A 19,935-nucleotide genomic window follows, 5' to 3' on the forward strand; every position below is an offset into this window, starting at 1 on the left:
GAAGGAAGACTGACCCGAACAGAATAAATTCTCACCTGCCTGGCTATAACTCGGAGGGTCTCCCCCTTCAAGTACCGGCGGTTAGCCGGAAGGATGCAACCCTTCAACCACTTAACTACCGTGTCACCACCATGGTCAAAAACATTGTCCTCTACGGTAAACTCCCAATCAGGAATAGCATGAGCTACTGCCTCCACCACCTCGAGCGACTGGTCATCACCAAGAGGAACGTTACCACCAGAAACTTCCTCGTTGGTAGGAATCACCAAAGAATATCACTGCCCAAAGGTAAAACCCCGCCCCCAACCCCCACTTGATTCTCAGCCAAGTTAACCATGACCATCCGGGGAGGGGAAGAAACACGGTCAGCATTCACAGACGCACGAACGTTCCTTTGGGAAGAGGCATTGCCCCCTTTTCTATTCTTAGAAGAACCTGCCTTGGGCGGAGCAGGAGGGAAAGATAAGGTAACTTGACCAGCGCCCTCAGTGGGCGCAACACCCTGAGGAGTATGATGTGCATGGTGCCTGGCCAAAGCAGCTTGGATTCTATCGTTACCAATCGGCACTACAAAAAATTTCTTTTTCATCAACCACAAATCAAGCACCAAGGGGAACTGTAAAACTCAAAAGCTCACCTGGTCAATCCAGGCTAAGAAAGCCTCAGTAAGATCCGAAACATTGAAGGGTTGGGCTGCCTTCATCAAGAGAAGGGTCTCAGAATCTTCCTGACTGAGAAAAACTCTTGAATATACCCGCCTGATATTGGGCTAACACTAATGGTTCCCAATAGGAAGACCCCCAAGCTAGAAGCAAAAAAGAAACGATTCTTCTAGCCTTTAACCAAAGAATCCCATCCTTTAATGAATGTGTAATTGGTACGCTGGGTAAGGCTATACCAACCCTTCCCTTGATTTGACAGAAGGTAATAGATGTGGTGAAAGACAGCAATTGACAACAGACGGTCAAGGCTTATAGAAAAAACCATAAAACCAAGGATACTCTTCCAGGAGTTGGGGAGGAGTTGGGCGGGAGCTATCTGGAAATGATCAAACAGCTCACCTATGAACCCCCAAACGACTTCGGACATGGGAAACTGAAAGCTACCGGACAGGGCATCCGCCGTAAGGAAAATTTCACCCTCGAACGGAGTACAGGAAAACTCATCACTTCTAGGAATTCTAATAACAACCTTGGTAGGAATGTGATACTCCCTTCAAAATTCTACCATGGCTTCTACCTCAAGATGGTTAATATAATCCAGAGAAGCCCAACGGACAAAAGAAGCAAGGCCTAACCCCCTGGCGACACTAGGATCCACCGTGTTACGCGATGACATTTCATGTGGGGGGAAGATATCCCAAATATTAGGGATGGTAGCCTCGGGATCCGGGGAGGAATCATACCCCCCAAGAAACAACTCTCAGTTAGCAAAAATCAGCACAACAGAAGAAGAAACAAGATTTACATTGAGGAATCGACAAGAAGAAGAAGAAGCAGAATGTGATGGAGAAGCCATTAACAGAAAACCCAAAAATTTAAAAGAAAGATGCTTACTAATTGAAAGTGTGCAAGAAGAGGAGTAACGCCAGGAGCTTAAACTCATAGCTTGAAAGAACCTGAGAAATACTAGAAACACAGACTTACAAAACAAATATGGAAAAGAAGAACACAGAGAATCAAGAGCAACCTTATTGAGCATGTGAATGAATGAACAGGATCAAAGCGAAGAAGCAGAGCACCATAAAAACCGCCCAAGAAAGAAGAGAATGCTATAGAAACTAGAAAAGAAGAAATCAAAAAAGAAAGTGACTTAAATCAAAGAAGGGAACCAAGGAGCAATGAGCATGGCTCATTAAATACACCATGAAAATTGCACCAGCGAAATGAACCGACGCACATTTGAAATGTCAAGATTCAAAAATTTGAATAGGAAACCCTTCACTCCCTCACATTGAGTGGCACGCCCGATGATGTGGAGCATCCTCGTAGGCCTAGCCAAAACCCTCAAAACCCCTTACGATGGCTGTGAGGACAACGACATGGCGGGGGATCACCGCATGTCCTCCACCTCATCCCTCTTTGTGGAGGAGAGAGAGAGAGAGAGGTGAATTGGATGTTGGAGTCGCCACCTAGAGGAGGGTCTAGGACCCAAGATTGTAATGTGATGACACTCATAAATGCCCTTTTGGGGACAAATGGTCTGTTAGTCTGGGTACGGGTCAAGTTACGATTCGGGGAAGGTATTAGGCACCCCAGTCCACCTGAACTTGCCGGTCTTCTATTGTTAGGCATTGTGGAATGACATAACATGCTTTGAAGGTGGTGTCAAATGATAGAAGATGCGAAGAAGTAAAATATAAGGAAAGGTGAGGTTCACATACCCGGAGGTTTGGCTGCAAAACAAAGGTTAGTATGCTTGAATGTAAAATGGACTCATAACCTAATAAACATGAGCATGATTGACTTTAGTCTAGGCATGGAGAAGTTGATAAACAAGAAGAAGACAAAAATGACAGCTAAATCTATGCATATGGTATAGCATGAAAATCGATAGTGAAACATGAAAATGTTTGTATACATGGCATGCGAGAAGACTAGTAAAATAAATGCATGAAGGGATCCTGAATTACCGAGGATGGGGATTATGTAAGAATGTATGCATGAATGATATAAAAAAGGGAATATGCTCAAACCTATGGAGAAGGGGGAGCAAAGAGAGGAAAGGCATGATCACCATCTAGAGAGGTGGGATCACACCCCTTCAATAGATGCAAAATGAAAACAAAAAAAGCGAAGCCATGTAAAGTACAAGTAAGAAAAAATAAAAAAAGGAGGCCTACCTAGCAGAAGAGACCAAAACAAAGATGTGGAGGTTTTCCTTTCGTAACTTAGGGGATTTGTACGGGGAACAAGTATCGTTGCTTGTAGGGCTTCTCTTGTCTCTTACACTTAAGCACTTCGCAAGGAAGCCAAGATTTTTGGATTGGTGTCTCCAAGTATCAGACTTGAAGCTTCAAATGGGGTTGTGTATATTTAGGGATGCAAAGGAATAGCGGTAGGAACTCTTGTGTGAAGGCTAAGTAGGGATGGAGGGGTGTCTTAATATGATGTGGGCAAGGAATCACCAAGGGGAGGCTGTGCTAAGTTTATGCAATGGTTAGCTAACCCCCCTCAATGTGAGAGAGGGTGTATTTATAGATGTAGAGGGGTGTGTGCACTCCCAAATTAGTGTAGGGCTGATGAAGTTAATCCGGATCATCCAGATGGGGGGTCTTTGTATCAACGGTGGGTGTAAAGTTAAGGTAAGGACCAATGGATGGGTGGCAAGTGTTTAGTTACCTTTGGGGGTGTTTCTTGGGGCCTAAGGGAACCAAGATTGGGATCTAAAGTGCCAAAAATATGCTGGGACATGAAAGGTATTGCAATCGGAGCAAAACAAGGAGGGTTTATGCTTCTCAAATTTGTAGTTATTCGATAGTGAAAGTTCCTGATTCAACATCAAATGGGAGTACTGTCACACCTCAAACCACCCCCTGGGAGGATTAGGTAGGTGACCCAAATTGCATAACGACAATCTGCCAAATTCCACGGATCTAGAAGCAGTTATTACATTCATGGTCCCACATTCATCACTTTACCATAAGCAAGATCGGAGTGTTGCAGATAAACTATAATTTATAATAACAAAGAGAAAGCATAGCGATACGAGAATGATGATAATGTATACATAGGTTTGTTCTGATACATTCCCCATACACCCACAAACTAAAAAGTAAAGCTGACAAGAACAAAAGCCAAAGAAAATACATACATACATACATATATATATATATATACAGGGTGAGATACCTCAACCACAAAAAAGGAAAAAAAGTAAAAACTAAGACAGCACCAAGAATGGGGATAAACTCCTGTAAAAAACAAAAAGGAGTCCCCAAGATAAAAAGCATCAAATGCACACCTCACTGGTCTTCATCAATGACCACCGAGAATGCATGCATCATCGGCATAACCTCCGTCAGGGTCCATACCAATAACATCATAATAACCAGGGCTCTCCTCCTTGTAATGAACCTCCATGCCATAGCGGCATCCACCTGCAGAATCATCTAGAAGAAAAACATATATAATAGAGTGTGAGCCCCACCGAGCTCGTGAGCAAAACATATCATCATGCATGCATATGCAACCACAATCCACATGATCCTACATGATATGCAAGTCTAGATTATTTATTAGCCACCTAACAGTACAACTAAGTCAGGTTAGTGCTACTACAATCCCCAATACATGTATCCCTGGTGTGGGCTTGGTTACCTCTTCCCGCGATACACCCATTGAGTTATCGGAGAGGACCAGTCGGCTCCAGCATCTCCCTACCCAGGTCAGCCCGATCGGCCCTTTGGATTAACTCCTGTGAGGTAACCGCTCAATATCAATTCACCAAACCGGTGCATAATCATTATATGTGGCGTGTAGCAAAAAATTCACCTTTCGGTGCTTCCCAAGCTTATAGCCCGAGGCTTCCCGATAAATTTACCCTGGGGCATCCCAGCTGTGCTGAGGCTTCCCTGTGTAAACGCCTCTAGGGTTGTACAGAAGTCCTCACAGTTATCCAACACCTTAACCCTTGTTGGCAAGGGTGTATAGCACAGGTGATGAAACTCTAGCCCCATGTCTATATGGCATCGTATGAGTCGCGTGGTATCAACCATATCCCATACTATGGGCTAGCAACTGGCCTCATTTCCAAGCTGACTACGGCATCTAGTCTAACATTCACAATCATCATGTTCCAATTACAGTGTTGATCAATAGACAATCAATGTGTAGTAATTTTGAGTAATTTGAACAGAATTTAAATAACACAGCATTTATAATTAAGAATTTAATTACCGGCATGATAATACAGTTACACATACATACACGATAATATTTCACTCACCTGGGTCCGATTTTAAAAACTCAGTAGTAAATTCAGTTTCGGTTGCAATCTGGCTATAGCCCTCGAGCAGGGGATCAAATCCTAGTTATAAATAAAAAATTGTCATTTTAATATTCCAAATTGTCTTTAGAGGTCCTAGGGTTGATCTAAGCTCACTGGGTTGACCCGATGTACAGTTGGTCTTCACCTGGAGTTCTCTGGGCCTTGCACAGGGCCTTAGGCCTATGTCCCGGTGCATCATCCAGAGTTGGTGGCCTAGGGGCAAAATGGTCACTTACTATATTAGCACATATTTCTAGGTCACATTGGTCTTACAGTGTTGTACCCAACTTGACACTACTGCAGGACCAACACAAGCTGGGTTTCTAAGTCCTGCGGGGCCCACTTGGGTTCCCAAAGCACTCATACACATGGACAGATGTGGGGTGGGGCATTCTGGCCATTTTCCACCTCCCTACATTGTATCATGGCCCTAGGGTAAGGATCCCTAGGTCAGATCATCAAAATTGCCAAATTTCACACAGTGGGCGATGTCTCTGGGAGATGTTTGCATCGCCCAGTGCATTGCCCAGAGATTTCAAAAACGTGATTAGGCTGAGTTTCCAAGGTTGTTGGCCATGAGCAGTGGCCACATCATTCCCCCATGCATGTTAGGTCATCATGGACCTCTAGGGGTGTCCTTTACACTAGTCCTTGTGGATTTCCATCTGGGCCCACCACTTTGCTGCCAGAGGTTGCCCAGACAGCCCAGTGAATAGTAACCCACGATTTCTCCAGGTACCAAACTTGGTTTCAGCCACATGCAAGGTTGATTACTGGTTCATAACAATGATTTAAGTTTGCTACCACTTAAGGTTAGGTTCCATGCAGTCAGGACAAGAAATCAGGACTCCAAACAGCCTGTTTTTAGTGTAACTGAGCAGTGCTGCCAAGCACAGTCTAGCTTCGGTTCTAGATCTGTAAAACAGGTATGAATATCATCATTAAACACTCAGATCTTCCATGCATCATGTTTGCATGGCAGATCTGAGGTGGTACTTGGCAGTTCCCAGCTGTTCTGGGCTGCCAGTGGTCAGATAACATTCAAATGCATAGAGATATCAAGAGAACAATAGTGATTCATCAGGGCAGCAGGTATGGATAGAGGTCTTATACCTGAATAGATGTAAGGCTACTCGAATCCAAGACCTTAGAGGGCAAGGCTGCTCCCTCCCTTCTTCTCTTTCTTCTTCTTCCTCTCCTCTCTCTCTTTTCTTTCTTCGCCCTTCCCCTACGATTTGAACAGTACCAAGAGCTCTAAATGAGCCTATGGTACCCCTATTTATAGCCCAGCCCATGACTAGGGTCTGTTTGGCTGCTAAGGTCCATTTCCAAAATGCATTTTTGACTGCATTCTCAACCATTCTGGGCACTCAGGTGGGATCCACAGTGATCCAAGAGTATGAGGTGGTCCCTCAGACTCCCCTCAACCTATGGAGGGTACCCATGTCCAATATGGGTGGTCTCCATAGATTAAATCATTAAAATAATACAGTTTTACACTCTAGGCGATGTCTCTGGGTGATGTCTGCATCACCCAGAGAATTCAGCAAGGCTAAAACTCTGTGGGCTAGCACAGGGTTTGACCCAGGGTCAAGGCCTTGTACCCACATGCCATTTAGGGTCTTTTACACACATTTCCAGGGGTGGGACCCAAATTTATTAAGAGTAGAGAGAATACCTGGAGTCCAGGCAGTACATTATGCTATGAGCTGTGCAGTTGCAAGGGTCAACTGTCCATCTTCTGACAGGTATATAGGAAGACATGCAGAGGGTTTCTTCATCAATTTCAATCACTGGAGTGATACTCTATAGTGTGCTTGGATGCCATGTCTAGGGTTCCTGTCCTTCAATAAAGATTCCAGTTAGCCAGGGGCAGGGTTTGACATTTCTCCCCTCCTTACAAAAATTTCATCCTTGAAATTTGCTTACCTTGTAGTTCGAAGAGTTGGGGATATTTTTCCTTCATTTCCTCTTCACATTCCCATGAAGCTTCTTCTATGGGATTGTTTCCCCATCGAACTTTTACGAAGGCGACCATGTGGTTACGAAGATTGTGCTCTTTTTTGTCCAATATCTCCGTAGGTTGCTCTTTATAAGTCATGTCCATGTCCAACTGTTCGGGTTCAGTTGATAGTACATGCGCTGGGTTATTGATGTACTTTCTTAGCATCGACACATGGAACACATCGTGGACGCCCAACAAGGATGGTGGTAATGCCAGTCGGTATGCTACGGGTCCCACTCTGTTAAGAATTTCATATGGACCGATGAATCTTGGGCTCAGCTTGCCCTTCTTGTTGAAATGTAGCAATCCCTTTGCTGGAGATACTCGAAGGAACACTTTTTCCCCGACTTCAAATTCAATGTCCTTCCTTCGATTATCTACATAACGTTTCTATCTTGACTGGGCTGCCTTGATTTTCTCTCTTATGACATCCACTTTATCACAGGTTGCTTGTATCATCTCTGGACCAAGATATCTTCGTTCACCGACCTCGTCCCAATATAACGAGGAAGTGCCATAAATTTCTTCAAACGGTGCCATGCCAATGGTCGAGTGATGACTATTATTGTATGCAAATTTCATCAGAGGTATGTGAGCATCCCAACTGTCATTCATTTCCAAAACACAGGCTCGGAGCATGTCCTCTAGAGTCTGGATAGTTCTTTCTGACTGTCCGTCCGTTTATGGATGGAAAGCTGTACTAAGATTCAGCTGAGATCCCAATGCCTTTTGTAAACTCCTCCAAAACCTTGAAGTAAATTGAGGATCTCTGTCAGACACAATACTGACAGGCACGCCGTGTAAGCGGACTATATTCTCTATATATAATTGGGCAAGCTTCTCCATTAAATAACTTATTTTGATTGGTACAAAGTGAGCTGCCTTTGTTAGTCCGTCTACAATCACCCAAAACGCATTCATGCCCTTCCTGGTGTTGGGCAGATTTATCATGAAATCCATAGTAATCCTTTCCCACTTTCATTCAGGTATAGGGAGTGGCTATAATAATCCATACGGTCGGTGTCTCTCTGCTTTTATCTGTTGACAGGTGAGGCACTTGGAAACGTATATTGCTATAGTCTCTTTCATTCCAATCCACCAGTAATACTTCTTCAAGTCCTTATACATCTTCGTACTTCCGAGGTGAATTGTATAGGGTGAGTTGTGCGCCTCTTTAAGGATTCGGTCTTGGACATCATAATCATTAGGCATGCACAATCTGTTTCGAAACTTCAATGCACCATTATGAGCTAATGAAAAATCTAGGCCCTTATGGACTCCTTGTTGTACTTCCCAAATAATCTTGGTCAGCTCGGGGTCCAATGGTTGCTTAGCAATTACTTCTTCCCTTATTGACGGCTATAGATCCATAGCTGCTAATTGTATAGCCGTTCCCTCGATCACGAGTTCCAGATCAAACTTTCGAGCTTCTTCTACCAACTACTCGCTTACGATCAAGGAAGCGAGAGATGCAGTCTGAGATTTTCTGCTTAACGCATCCACTACAACGTTGGCCTTTCTAGGGTGGTACTAGATTTCACAATCATAATCCTTCACCAGTTCTAACCACCGCCTCTATCTCATATTCAGTTCCTTCTGGGTAAAGAAATACTTCAGACTCTTGTGATCGCTGAAGATTTCACTCTTTCCCCGTATAGGTAGTGCCGCCACTACCGCTGCCAATTCTAGGTCATGAGTGGGGTAGTTCTTTTCGTGTTCCTTCAATTGTCTGGAGGCATAGGCGACCACTTTACCTTTTTGCATTAGGACACCACCCAATCCCGTTCTGGATGCGTCAGTATATACCACCATTCCGCTAGTTCCATCCGGAATGGTTAAAACTAGAGCTGTTACCAATCGATTTCTTAACTCCTGAAAACTTTTCTTGCATGCTTCATTCCATTCAAACTTAGCGCCCTTCTTTGTAAGTTTTGTCATGGGTGCCGAAATGCACGAGAAATTTTTAATAAATTGACGGTAATACCCGGCCAGTCCTAAGAAACTTTGGATCTCTGTGGCACTCTTTGGAGTCTCCCACTCGAGAACCACTTTTACCTTGTCTGGGTCCACTTTTTTTCCGTCTTTGGTGACAATGTGTCCCAGGAATCCGATCTGGTGAAGCCAGAATTCACATTTACAAAACTTGGCGTAAAGCTGGTGTTCCTGCAACCGTTGCAACACAAAAGTAAGGTGTCGAGCGTGTTCTTCTTCACTCTTGGAGTACACCAGAATGTCATCAATAAACACAATAACAAACTTATCCAGCACGTCATGGAACACTCTATTCATCATATCCATGAACGCTGCTGGGGCATTGGTTAATCCGAACGACAAAACCAGGAATTCATAATGTCCGTATCGAGTTCGAAACGCTATTTTGTGAATATCACCGCTCTTGATCTTCAACTGATGGTATCCGGACCTAAGATCAATCTTGGAGAAAACTCTTACTCCTTGCAGCTGATCAAATAGGTCATCGATGAGCGGCAACGGATATCGATTCTTGATGGGCAACGGATATCGATTCTTGATGGTCAGCTTATTCAGCTTACGATAGTCGATACACAGTCGCATACTACCATCCTTCTTCTTAATGAACATCACGGGTGCTCCCCAGGGTGATACGCTAGGTCATATAAATTCCTTCTTCAGCAGGTCTTGAAGTTGGACCTACAACTCCTTTAGTTCGATTGGTGCCATTCGATATGGTGCCTTGGATACCGATGCTGCACTAAGAACTAGGTCAATCGCAAACTCTATGTCGCGGTCAGGTGGTAGCTGGGTTAGATCTTCTGGAAAAACATCAGGGAATTCTCTGACGACGTCAAGTTCCTCCAAAGGCTTTACCTTTACCTCAGTATCTATTGCTGTGGCCAGAAATCCTTGACATCCTTCGTCTAATAACTTCCGAGCTTGGAGGGCGGATAGGGTTATCCTTTTGGGTTTCCTCACTGGCTCACTTTGATAGGTGAGAACTGACCCATCTTCCAAGTTGAACACTATCTTCTTCTCTACACACATGACTTTCGCTCCATAGGCAGACAACCAATCCATGCCTAATATTATGTCAAAATCCTTCATATCTAGCTTTATCAGCCATGCGGTTAAGTTCTTTCCACCAATTTCTACCTGATAGGGGTCATAGAATTTTTCCAAGTTCACGACACTACCCGTCGGTGTGCTGACTACTAATTAGTGCCCAATGTCTCTCGGTTGATCCTCCATCCTACTCACAAAAGTGGTGGAGACGAAGGAGTAGGATGCGCCCGAGTCGAATAACACTCGTGCAGGTATGGTTGAGACACTCAGGGTACCTAGGGTTTATGCATAATTTAGGTTACATGAAGTAAACCGGTTATTCCCTATAATTTAGTAGTGTTCAGCAAACTTACCTATCAATATATCGGGGTTTGCCTCAACTTCCTCATTTGTCATTGCGAACACCTTCCCTCATGTCCGGTTGTCCCGTGACTGAAAAGGTCTAGCGTAGGGCTAATTCGACAAGTTGTTGCCATACCCACGCGATCTGCATTCCTAGCCATGTGCCCTTCCTTATTGCACACACAGTACTTATAGGGTGGAATAACAGGTGTTGAGGCTTGGCTCACTTGACTTATAGCTGGTCGGGCTGGCGAAGCGGCTGTTGTCATTTGACTCGCAGTCGGTTGAGCAGGTCGATTGATAATAGGGCGGAAAGGGTTCTAACCCACGTTTGGCCTACGATACGGAGTCAGATTAGGGCTTGAACTTGTTCCTCGATAAGCTTTATTTAGCCACCCAAAAGTTTGAAAATTATTTGGCCTTTTGTTCAACCCAGGCGACATCGTAGCCTTCTCTTTCTCTTTCTCTTTAAATCTATCTTCCATTGTCTTCGCCTTGTTGACCATCTGAGCATAGTCCCGAATGTCCATAATTGACAGTACTGATCCAATCTCAGTTTTGAGTCCTTTCTCAAATTTCTTGGCCTTACTAACTTCCCCTCTCAGGTGCTCTAGAGAGAAATGGAATAGGTCTTCAAACCGTTGTTGGTAATCCAACACTGACTTGGTCCCTTGCACCAGTGCGGTGAACTCAGTTCCTTTCCTGTCCCTGAAACTCTCTGGGAAGTAGTTCTTGAAGTAAACTTCTTTAAATTGCTCCCATGTGGGATTCGGGTGAGTGGCTTCCAAATTGGGCTTAGTAGCCTTCCACCAAGCTTCAGCCTCATTCTGTAACTAATAACCCGCACATATCAACTTCTGTGCATCCGTGTACTCAACCACTTCAAATGCCTTCTGTAGGGCACTAATCCACCATTTCAGCTGCATTGCCTCAGAAGTTATCTTGGAAAATGCAGGCGGTTGGAGTTTCTTGAATCTCTCCATAACCTTGGTGGTAGAGTTTTCCGCTAAGTGTTGAGGCACAGGTGGTGGAAATAGTACGGGCCGGTTGAGTGGTGGTGGTGCCGCACGCTCATGCATCATGGTTGCAAACTGCATAGACATCTAACCAAGCAATTCTTGTTGTGGTTGCATGGTCCGCACCATAGTGGTCATGAATGCAGTTACATCGTCGGCTGCCACATTTAGTTGAGGTGCTGCAGCAGTGCCTGGTGCAGCCGCTGGTGCCTCTGACGAAGCAGTCGATGCTTTAGAATTTTGAGCCTTAGGCCCATTTGGCAATTCAACCTCTGGTATAACACGAGGTTGTTTTTCCTTACGACCAACTCGTGAACTTCTTATGCTGACCATGGTTGCTTTTCTGAAAAAAGCAACACACTCAATAATCTAGTACTTCCTAGAGGTCAAAAAAAAAAAAAAAAAATCCTAGTTATATCATGTACACACCTATTTCACGGTTCCAGTGAATTTCATGAGTTGCACTAGTAAGGTATATTGTTAGATATGTCTTCTTTGCTTGTTATGAGGTGTTTCTTTCACTTTTGTGTTCTGTTCTTAAACATTTTTATTTAATGATAAGCTATGCGTGATACTATATAAGAGACTTCAAAATTTTAAGTGAAAGTCTTTTAGTCACCTACCTGGTCTAACAGGTAAGTCTCTGTAATTGCCAACTAGTAATGATGTTCTGCACGTAAAGGTAAGCTATATCGCCTCTAATCTCGTCTGCTAAAGATAAGTAAATGGCTCGACCCACAGGTTCACTGACATTCGCAAGAGCTAAGTAAACTACTAGTTGGTTTTCGGCTCAAGCTCGTATCTCCCGTATCTAGATCAGTCTTCTCCTCAGTTGTCTAATGTACCGCATAATGCTAGGGTCTCCAGCCTTGGCTGAGGTAGTAGGTCCTGCCATAAACAGGTTCTAAGCACCAAGTTATACTTAATTAAAAGAATTAAGTACATGTGTTAAATCCGTGCCCAAAATCCGGTTTAAAACCCGGTCTGACCACCGGTCTGGTTTGAACCTTTTGTGTAGAATCGGGAGCGGAGTACGCTCGTGAGCTGTGGGCCATGATACTCAAGCCATCCCACAAGATTATTGAACGTGACTCAAAAAAAGTCATCGAGGATAGGTACATCGACAGAGATAGGTGAAAGTTTATCTTCGAGGGTGCATTCCTAGAATTTTCTCATTTCGAGGATCCGCCCGGCCCACGCCCGGTGTACCCGTTCCCACTCACAGATGATTGGGAGTAAGTTAATCTTCGAGGGTGTATTCCTAGAATGGGCTTAGGACTTTATAATCCTTCTAATCATATTATGGGCCTAGTAGCATAATGGGCCCAATAACTTAAAATGGACCTAAAGACCTAAGACAACCAAACATGACTTAAGACTAAAGTGAGGTAAATAGGGGTCAAACCACTATTCATCTCACAATAAAAAACCTAAATCGTGGAGAAGAAAGGAGAGAAGAAAAGAAAGAAGAAGAAGAAAAAGAAGAAGAAGAAGAAGGAAGAAGGAGAAAAAATAAGAAGAAGAAAGGAGAGAGGTGGAACTCAAGCTTGCTCTCCTACCTTGGTGAGCATTCTCTCTCTCTCTCTCATTTCCTAATTTATAGACCTAGGGTTTGGAATTATGAGCCATGAATGCTTCACCTACCCTAATGGAAAGGCCATTAATGACTAATCTTTGAAGCTTAGTTATAAAGACACCTAATCCTACCTTGAACCCCATTCACCCTTCTCCATTTATGAACCCTAAGTTGGGGATTCACCTCCATTTATGGGTTTCACCAACCCTCATGGAAGACCATAGATGTGTGGTTTGAGGGGTGTTAAATAACATTAATTAAAGACCCTTCCAAACCCCAATACCCAAACCCGTGAGTTTCCTTCCCATATATATTTTAATGGAGGAAAACCCAATCGATCATTGGGTTTACAAACCCATGTTGGGTGTGTGCTATGGCGCCTTGATTGGAGTTGTTCTCATGGCCAAAGAGACCCCTAAAAATACTCCATTTTAGCCCAAGACTTTGGGGCTACAAACCATTCTTGGAATGGCATGAACAACAAGACTGGCACATGGACAGGCACATACAAGTGCCTATCCCTGAGAAGCTAGATCTGCTGGTGGGAAGTCCGAGAGGGACAGGCACATGGACAGGCACATGCAAGTGTCGGTCCCTGAGAAACTAGATCTGCTGGTGGGAAGTCCCAAGAGGGACAGGCACATAGACAGGCATATGGATAGGCACATGCAAGTGCCGGTCCCTGAGAAACTAGATCTACCGATGGGAAGTCCCGAGAGGGACAGACATATGGACAGGCAGATGATATAGCCTTGCTGTATGTGCCGGTCCCCTACTTTCAGCCTTGTTTGATAACTTATGGGGCCCAACTCTTCTGGCCCTAAGACACTAACCTCTCCCCACATTGTACACCTTCTTTAGGTTAACTGACCCCACTCAGGGGCGTATTAGTACGTGGGACGGCGTGCTTGGCATCGAACTCCGATTTGATGAACTCGGTACTGACGATTGACTGAGAGTCAAGGTGAGTGAGTTAAGCAAACGTCTTAATTTATGGATTGTATTTGTGTCTTGTCTTACAGATGCCATTCATGCATGTGTGCTATATTATATAATTATCGTTAAGATGTAGGACAATATACATGTTAGATGTTGATAGGACTTTACATCCTTATCTTGCGATATTATTTATTCTATTGCACTATGGTGCGAATGGTATTAGATTTAGTTATGGGACTCGGGTGCCGATTGGTATTGGACCTGGGGATTCCATAATATGGATTCACTCATGGCATGTAGATCTAGGGCTTTGGAAGCGGGATCCAAGTGCTGGTGGGTGCTGGGCTTGAGATTGTCGTACTTGTAATTGCATTAGAGTTGTCCATTGCATTAGGTGGAAACGGGATGGTGACCGGCCGACTGCCTTCGGTATTCACATCTCATACTTGTATGCGTAGGTATGGACTAGAGGGGCGAGAGGATAGCTGGCCGATCGTATTTTGACATCTATGGACTCGGCCTCTGGCCTATGCACATGTGTATCTCGCTCATACAATAGGTGAATGCTGGCTAGGATTAATGTTTACCCAGTACTATGACCCTTACCGACAGGGGGTTAGGTGTCGGTCAACTCCGTGGGTTTTGACCGTTATTCGGGTATACCCACCCAGGAAGTTTAGGCACAGATCGTATTTCGGGCCGAACGCCGGGATGAGATTTGATTTGGGGGTTTGCGTATAGCTCTTGGTGGAGACCGGTACGGCAGGCTTCTAGCGTAACTCGGATTTGTCATCGCCAGTATACCATCCGTTTATGGTACCGATATCGGGGATGCTACCTAAGGTGTTGCTATAGTACTATACCTGACTTAGTTGTGTTGTTAGGCGGATAACAATAAAACTATATATCATCATTCATTCATGTAGCATGATTGTAAATTGTATGTGATGTATGGTCTACCTTGGTGGTATGAGACACCTTGGTATCTGTCCATCATGTACGGTTTGCAGTCAACCCCATTCATTATTATTGTGCTTGCTTGTGTGGTTTAACTACTCATTGAGCTCAGTTGGAGATCACTTCTCGAGGAAACATATTTTTAGATGATGCAGGTACATTCGAGCAGGGTCGGACTCTTGAGGCTAGTTACGTTGATTAGTGGACTCCGGAGATCGTAGAGCATGGACCGGAGTGCTGCTGTGATATGTGTTCCTTTGCGGGACAGTGATTTATGGCCGATGGCCATCTTTTGATACACTTGATTATTCCTTTTTGATTTGCAGGTGTATTCTTTTGATTCCTTTCATGATAGATGTATTATTTATACAGTAGGTAGTATATAGGTCCTGATTGGAATGATCTGTATTAGGAGGGTAACTTAAACAAGCATTATATAAGTTATCACGTAGATTCTGTAAACTCTGATATTACTATTTTAACCTGTTTTGATCTTCTGTGGTCGTGTGTATGAGTTAGTCTTGTATACTATAGCTGTGATCTTGGCGGTTTAGGAGCGTATTGGTACGCTCTAGTTGCATTCCCCGTGGTTCAGGAATGGGGGTGTAACAACATGTCTACTGGAATTAAGAGACTATAAACAATAAAAATATAATTGGGTTGGCTCGAGGTACCTTAGCGTCTGAAGAGCTCAGATTGACTAGACAACCTATTAGATCCTAATCTTGGCTGACCTAGGCTGTGGGTATGGTAAGATCTACGCTCACTGCACGTCGTAAATACGTATTTCAACATACCTACATATCTATATTTGGATTTGCATAGCATCACACCACTCGGTTCATACATTCATAGTATTAGGCACATAATAAATATTTACACACAGACTATTTCTTATAGGCGTATATATATATTTATCTATTATTGGATACTTAGACAAAACAAGGAACTTCAAATTCCTATGTGTTTTACACCAAAAATTCCCGATTTAGTGTTTATATTCTGACCAAATTGGGTCCATCTAATTACTTAATTAAATTTTTTTTTTTAACATATTATGGTTATTTATAAAATTTCATATTTTCATGTTTATGGGGGTTATTTGAGTCAAATTTGAGGTTTCCATAAGCTATTACACAAAGATAGCAAAGTTTTAATCTCTGGGCGATGTCTCTGGGCATTAGATGCATCCCCCAGTGCTATCGCCCAGAGAATCGGGGCTCAGTTATATTAGTCCGAGAGGGGCCCATTTTATTCTATTCTTTTCCTAAACTCCTCTAAACACCTAGGGCAACTCTTTAGAGGGTAGTGTGATCTTTTCCACACCAAATCCTCACATTTCTTTGGGTCTTTCTCGAATCCACGCAAGCCCAGGTAAGATTCTTAGGTCCATTTCTCCACATTAGGTCTTTTCTTGGTTTCTTCTTGTTTTAGCTAGGGTTTTATCAATTTTTCTCTAGCCCTAACTCTTTTTTTTTTTTTTCTCTTTGTAGCCTAATGTCTACAAGTCATCGCACAACTAAGAAATCCGTAGCCCGCAAGAGGCTTCGGGTTGAGAGCAAAAATTCTTCATCATCTACGGTGCCACCTTCTTCTCCTAGGGATGATTCTTCATCGGAGGAACCCGAGTTTGACCGATTTCTCTTCTCTAAGTATGAGCACTCTAAGGATTGGGACAAGTTTAGGTCCCTAAAGATTGTGAATGGTCGGGTGGTACAGGTGGATGACTTTCATCAGTACAGTCTGTTTACTAGGTTCAACACTTTGGGTTAGGCCTCTATGTTATCCCCTATTGAACCTTGTTATCCCAACTTGGTTCGATATTTCTATTGTAATTTGGTGCCATCTGGGGCATAAGAGTTTGGACTAGAGAGCAGAGTAAAGGGAGTGGATATTAGGTTGACCACTGCCTCACTAGCAGGGATCCTGGGGTTGCCCAATACTGGGAAGAGGTGCTATTACAAACCCTGGGTTGACATTTCTGGGATGTTCTCATTGGGACCAGGAGGAGGGTCTTCAAGGCATTGACTGGGCCTAAGAGCACACCCAAGTCAGAGGCTTCCTACAAACCTAGTGCTTGCATCATCAGTAGGTGTGTGACCTACAACATCTACCCTAAGGCAGAAACAGGGGTAGCATTTCTATGCTGAGGGCTTATATTACTTACTGCCTATTGGGAGCGGGCAGAGGAGGTCCGGTTATAAACCTCCTATACTTACTACTTCAGGTTATGCTATATCACGCATAGAACCCCTCTGATGGGAACCTTCCATATGGGAAGTTCCTCACTTTAGTCTTCCAGCACTTCGAGATTCCTTTGGAGGGCGAGTATATGGAGAGAGATAGGTCCAGGCCCATCAACAAGACCTCAATTTTGAAGATGAAGGTGCCAGGGGGTGATCCATAGGAGGAGTAGCAGATGGAGGGGCAAGGTGATGAGGAACAAGGAGATGAGCAGTTAGGAGAGATGTAGGGTGACATTTAGGGCGAAGAGCAGGGTGACTTCGAGGGCATTGGCACACAGTTCACGGATTTTCCAACTTATGAGGCGGCAGGGGTCACTAACTCACATGTTCCAGAGCCATCTGAGTGGGCACAGGTGATGTCATAGTTCTAGGGTCTCAGTACTCTGCTTACAGACATGTCGACTAGGATGGATTAGGGCATTTCATCCTTGGAGAGCAGAGTGGTATCTGTAGAGCAGCGCTTGGAATTTTGGGATAGGTTCTACCGTGTTGACTTTAGCCAGTTCCATCCTTCACCGAGGGACTTACCTCTGACGGAGTAGTTCTTCTAGCCAGCATTTGACAATCTATTACGTGGTCCAAACTTGGTCCAAACTTAACTTTTTTTTTTTAGCTTATATACTTTTGTTTTTGTTCAAAATGTGTGTAGTTTTTTTTTTTATCAGCTTATGTAAATATTTGAAAGTAGTACTTTCAGTCAAAGCTTATGTAGTGGCTCAGCCACAGTTATTTTTAAATTAATGGAAGTATTGCATATTTGTCTTTTAATTACTTCTACCTCTCCTATAGCTTTTACTTGATTACATGTTTTAATATTGGTAGTTTATTAGAACTAATCTGCATCTCGTGAATGTAAGAAGAGCCTCATGCTCTGATACCAAGCTCTGTCACACCCCAAACCACCCCCTGGGAGGATTAGGTAGGTGACCCGAATTGCATAACGGCAATCCGCCAAATCCCACGGATCTAGAAGCAGTTACTACATTCACGGTCCCACATTCATCACTTTACCATAAGCAAGATCAGAGTGTTGCAGATAAACTACAATTTATAATAACAAAGAGAAAGCATAGCGATATGGGAATGATGATAATATATACATAGGTTTGTTCTGATACATTCCCCATACACCCACAAACTGAAAAGCAAAGCTGACAAGAACAAAAGCCAAAGAAAATACATACATATATATATATACACGGTGAGATCCCTCAACCCCAAAAAAGGAAAAAAGTAAAAACTAAGACAACACCAAGAACGGGGATAAACTCCTGTCAAAAACAAAAAGGAGTCCCTAAGACAAAAAGCATCAAATGCACTCCTCACTGGTCTTCATCAATGACCACCAAGAATGCATGCATCATCGGCACGACCTCCGTCGGGGTCCATACCAATATCATCATAATAACCAGGGCTCTCCTCCTCGTAATGAGCCTCCATGCCACAGCGGCATCCACCTGCAGAATCATCTAGAAGGAAAACACATATAACAGAGTGTGAGCCCCACTGAGCTCGTGAGCAAAACATATCATCATGCATGCATATGCAACCACAATCCACATGATCCTACATGATATGCAAGTCCAAATTATTTATTAGCCACCTAACAGTACAACTAAGTCAGGTTAGTGCTACTACAATCCCCAATACATGTATCCTTGGTGTGGGCTTGGTTACCCCTTCCCGCGATACACCCATTGAGTTGTCGGAGAGGACCAGCCAACTCCAGCATCTCCCTACCCAGGTCAGCCCGACCGGCCCTTTGGATTAACTCCTGTGAGGTAACCGACTCAATATCAATTCACCAAACCGGTGCATAATCATTATATGTGGCATGTAACCAAAAATTCACCTTTCGGTGCTTCCCAAGATTATAGCCCGAGGCTTCCCGACAAATTTGCCTTAGGGCATCCCAGCTGTGTTGAGGCTTCCCGGCGTAAAAGCCTCTAGGGTTTTATGGTAGTCCTCATAGTTATCCAACACCTTAACCCCTGTTGACAAGGATGCGTAGCACGGGTGATGAAACTCTAGCCCCATGTCTATATAGCATCATATGAGTCGGGCGGTGTCAACCATATCCCATACTACGGGCTACCACCGGCTTCATTTCCAACTCGACTACAGCGTCTAGTCTAACATTCACAATCATCATGTTCCAATTACAGTGTTGATCAACAGACAATCAATGTGTAGTAATTTTGAGTAATTTGAACAGAATTTAAATAACACATCATTTATAATTTAAGAATTTTATTGTTGGCATAATAATACAGTTACACATACATACACAATAATATTTCACTCACTTGGGTCCGGTTTTAAGAACTCAGTTGTAAATTCAGTTTTGATTGCAGTCTGGCTGTAGGCCTCGAGCGCGGGATCAAATCCTAGTTATAAATCAGAAATTGTCATTTTAATATTTCAAATTGTCTTTGAAGGTCCTAGGGCTGATCTAACCTTACTGGGTTGACCCGGTGTACAGTTGTTCTTCACCTGGAGTTCTTTGGGCCTTGCACTGGGCCTTAGACCTATGTCCCGGTGCATCATCCAGAGTTGGTGGCCTAGGGGTAAAATGGTCATTTGCTATATTAGCACATGTTTCAAGGTCACATTGGTCTTACAATGATGTCCCCAACTTGACAGTGCTGCAGGACCAACACAGGCTGGGTTTCCAAGTCCTACGGGGCCCACTTGGGTTCCCAAAGCACTCATACACATGGACAGATGTGGGGAGGGGAATTATGGTCATTTCCCACCTCCCTACATTGTATCATGGCCCTAGGGTAAGGATCCCCAGGTCAGATCATCAAAACTGCCAAATTTCAC

This window comes from Telopea speciosissima, chromosome 10 (genome assembly GCF_018873765.1).
Source record: "Telopea speciosissima isolate NSW1024214 ecotype Mountain lineage chromosome 10, Tspe_v1, whole genome shotgun sequence".
NCBI classification, from domain to species: domain Eukaryota; kingdom Viridiplantae; phylum Streptophyta; class Magnoliopsida; order Proteales; family Proteaceae; genus Telopea; species Telopea speciosissima.